The sequence below is a fragment of the Echinops telfairi genome, unplaced genomic scaffold, assembly GCF_000313985.2.
Source record: "Echinops telfairi isolate 266 unplaced genomic scaffold, ASM31398v2 ScPeMD7_7469;HRSCAF=8507_1, whole genome shotgun sequence".
NCBI lineage: Eukaryota > Metazoa > Chordata > Mammalia > Afrosoricida > Tenrecidae > Echinops > Echinops telfairi.
This window is the reverse complement of record NW_022111373.1, coordinates 17937124-17941581: the sequence shown is the minus strand read 5'-3', so window position 1 is coordinate 17941581 and position 4458 is coordinate 17937124.

Here is a 4458-nt window from a genome sequence, read left to right as displayed (position 1 = left end):
GAGAGACACTCTACTGACAAGGCACATGGCATTACCCAGATAGACCCTGTTCCCTGGAAGAGCCACTTGGAGACCCCTGCCAGTGCTGAGATGCTTCTACCGCCACTGAATCCACAAGACTACACCACTGGTCTGTGATTTTCCTGCATTTTGCATCATTGTATGTGTTTCATGAGTCTGAAGAGGACTTTATAGATTGTTTTCAGACATATGGGCTAATATCAAATTTATGGACTTGATCTGGACTGGGTTGGGGTGTGTCCTCAATATTCAACTCCTCTTGTACATAAAGCTCTTTCTTATACACATATGAGTGTCTATGAATTTGTTTCTCTAGTCTGCCCTGACTAACATAGAAGGGTACTTTATGGCAAAGAACTTTTTCATTTACATCCTTACTTTAAGTTTCTCATTTTTCCATGTTTTACCTCCCTCCACTTATTAAACCATTATTTGATGCAACAGAATGGTTTAAATATTTAATGATTAAAGGAAAGAACGAGTGAATGTATATGTAGTCAGTGCCTTTGACAGAAGCATCCTCATTGTACTATTAAACTTGTAGTTCCTTTCTGCCTTTATGCTGTTGATAAACTACAGTCATTTGTTTTGGGTGAGGTACTAAATCATTCCATATAATTAAATGTGTCAGGCAACTTAAAGTCTTATTAACAGGCCAGGAAATGTCAAACTGTGGTATGTAATTATGCATACTAGAACAGTTGGGTTGTATAAAACAGCTCTCATTCTCAAGACTCCAAAAGCAACTGTGTTTCAGTCTCTTTTTCTTGTTCTAAAATTTCTCATTCTATGACTTAAGCATAAAAACTATGGAACATACTTATAAACATATATTCTAGACAACAGCAGTAGGAAATAGCATAGATTATTTCAAAGAAAAGTTAAAATTTACAAAACAGATATTTGGAGATGATCTGATTGTCTATATTCTACCTGTAATATGCTTTGTACCTAGGAAGTTTGAACCTTGCTATGTGTCAAAGCTTTTCAATTAACAGACTAATATATTTAAGTTCTCTCTAAGAATGACATTCACTACTTTCTCTTTGCAACTGTTTGCCAGTCAATATCTGTAGCAGAGATGAACGCAAAGTCATGAACGAGGTGATTATTTGACTTTTGTGCTTGCCCACTTATGCTGCTTCCTCCAGGGAAAACTTGACATGCCTAAGGTTCCTCCTTTCCTTTCTGCACAATATGCCCGAGTTTTTATTTGACTGGTTTACTAAAGGCTGAAAACCATATAGACATCTCCACCTCCTCCCAACAGCCCATTATTTAGTAAGTCAGTTTGGCAGGGTGTAAAATCTATTGGCAAGCTCTTGCTGACTACAGACCCTAGTCAGCCAGTTTAGAAGTAGTATCAATACTTCCTTTTTGTGCACAGGCAACACTCCATTATAACAGTAAAGGAAGTAGCCACAATACATGCTATAACATTTTAGAAATAATTATATCATGCACTACATTATCCACATTATTCAAATCATCAAGTCCCTTTCTCTTCCAAAATGACTTCTGTAATTATTTCAGTTTTTATGGCTATCTCAGACCTCTTAAAGAAATTAAAATCTTGTGCTGAATTATGAAACTTCTCTGTGTATTTGTCTCTGTGTTGTTTTTGCCATTTGCTTTCATCAACCACATTCTATGCTTTGAGGGTGGGGATTATATCCTTTCAATGAAATCTCAACCATCGCGAGCACTGTGAAACATGTAGTAGTGAGTTGGCATTATAGATGTTGTGGGGACATGTATTACTGCTCCAAACATGGCCTCTGCAGCTTAGCAGACATGCCCAGTGTGTCCTTGGGCACACCTTTTCCTCACAAATGGCCAGGGAGCCACAGCAGAACCAGCAGATGGCTTCTTGGTCTCTCCCTCTTAGGTGAGTTTTGGGTATTTTAGTATCATGGTATTAATGACTTAGGCAAATTTGATAGCCCATCTCAGTGTTCTTATAAAAGGGGGGCTCAGAGCAGCCCCTCTCAGTGGAAACTTTCCAGTCCAGTCCAGCCTCAAGCTGGAAGAAGCAGGATTGTTGGTCTAGATCTGTAAGCCCCCAAATATAATAAAATAATGTCTCTCAGATTGCGCTCAGGTCAGTGTTGTGGTCTCTCAGCCTCTCCATATAGAGTCTTTCCTTCCTTGGGGAAACTAATCATAATAAAAATAATGTTTTTCCCCTTACAGGTGGTAGTAAAGAAAATAGATCGTGTAAAAGAACCTAGTAAAATGTCGACACATAAAATTCCATGCAAAGAAAAGATGAGTTACTTAATTAATGATAATAATTTATTTCAAAAGATGAATCATAGTATGAGGAGAAATACTTTAAATTCTTATTTTAGGACTCCCTAACAAAGTTACCATCTATAACTCTATGCAATGAATGTATCATTTGTTTCTGTAAACACTGACATTCATGTTCACATCTAAGACATCCCTTTCACCTATGTAATAACTGTTCTATGGCCAACACACTGGCTTTCATCCACCTGATTTTGCAGAGCATATATTTTAAGAAGAGGTATAGGAATTTCAAATATTGACCTGAGTGAGCTAACATGGTGCAGGAGGAAATGCTTTGACTACAATCATTCTAACAATAGCATCGGGTTACAGAGCCTTTCATCAGATGGGGTCAAAAGCTTTCTCCAGGAAGGCGAAGGTTTCCTGGTGAACACTAGGCAATATGGCTCATGAAAAATTCATTACATTAGCCTGCTCTTCCTGTTGTAAGACAGATGTAAAATCATGCGTTTTTCCTAGCAGATTCTTCTAGGTTTTAGAAAATGAACTTGGAAATACACAGGCACATAGATACGTACATATCCCACAGGCTGACAGTGTTGAGCTTGATGGGAGAGTTGAAGGTAAAGTATGTCACACGTCTCAGATGAAAGGGGCCACATAGTCAATGACAGCATCTTCTACTGAAAAGAGCCACCATCTGCATGCAGTAGTTCCTGCCTCTGCTGACAGAGTTATGGGAAATGTGGGCAGAATGTCGAACATGTAGAGAATAGGTCTATAATTATTCAGAAAACTTCAGGAAATAAACATTCACTTTCAAGAAATTGTTTTCAGCTGCTCTAAAGCCAGTGACAGCTAAATTACAGTTCGGGGAAGGAAAAGTTTCCATTTTCTAATTTGATGCATTTTGCTGCCTCGTACTACATTATCCAGAGACAAGGCTGCCACATCTTGTCATGCCTGAAACCACAGGCTGAGAGCGGCACACAGCTGAGAGGGCAGTTTGTCCAGGCACAGTGTGCTAAGTGTGCTGGGAGAGAAGCGTGGGGGGACTTGGAGCAATGCTTTTGGTTAACGTTCCTAGGATATCGACAAGTGTTTTTGGCTGTACACACTGTGGCTGCTCCCTCGGCATCTTCTTGGTGCCAAGCTGTGATGTGTTTATGGAATCTCCATTGGTCCCGCCGAGGAACAGTCCCAAGCTCAGATTTTCCTTTGCTGGGAAGAGAGGAAGAAAAAGAAACGATGGACATCAAAATAGCAAGTCTTGGATATTCCTAAGTTGACTAGCGGCTGTCAGGAAAATAAATAAGGTTTGGATATCCGACAGGCTAAGAAGGAAGAAAGGAAATTAGTTTTTATTAAAGAGATAACAGAAATGTTATCAGGCAGACCGTTTCCTATTGCCTGCTGAGTCTAGTAATGAGGATTTCCAGTTCTGTAAATGATACACTGTCAGGTAAGAGCCTCATAGAAGCTTCTTTCTACTATAGACCTTAAGCTAATGAAATATTTATTGGAGATACTCTAACCAATTTGATAGGAAAATTTTTGAAAGACCATGTATACCTTGCTTATATTGGACTATGAGCTAAATTTTTCTGTAGTAACCTCTAAAATAGGTTGAATTTGAAATGTATATTTCAGAAATAAGACATTGAATACAATGATTTTACACACAAAATAAGAAAACAAAAAGTTCTGGCTAAGATTAATGTCTATTCTAAAAAACTAAAAAAAATTTCTCAGATTCCTTCTCATTAAACTTTTATATTAATATTTATTTATGGCTATTGAACAATTTTAAAACAAACTAAATTTTAATTACAGTACAGATAAAATGTTTAAAAGAATGAAAAACACAATCCTAAATTATTTTTGTCTGCCAAAATTTGCTACATGGTTAGTTTGTTGCCAGGTGAACCCAAATAATAGTTATGTCTTGAAAAAAAAATGTCTTAAAAACAAAAAAAGCTCTTGGAAGACGGTGCCTAGAAAGCCTTCGGCCTAGAACTCTCCCTGCCCAATCCAGAGATCAGCAGGTAGTGATTCAAATTCTGGGAATTTAGATGATCGACATGAATTCTTGGCACTACAGGAATAGTTTGGATTTCCCTCCCTACTTTTTCACGTGGGAGAATGACACAGAGCTCCTGCAGCTCCTCTCCCCTAGCTCAGCAA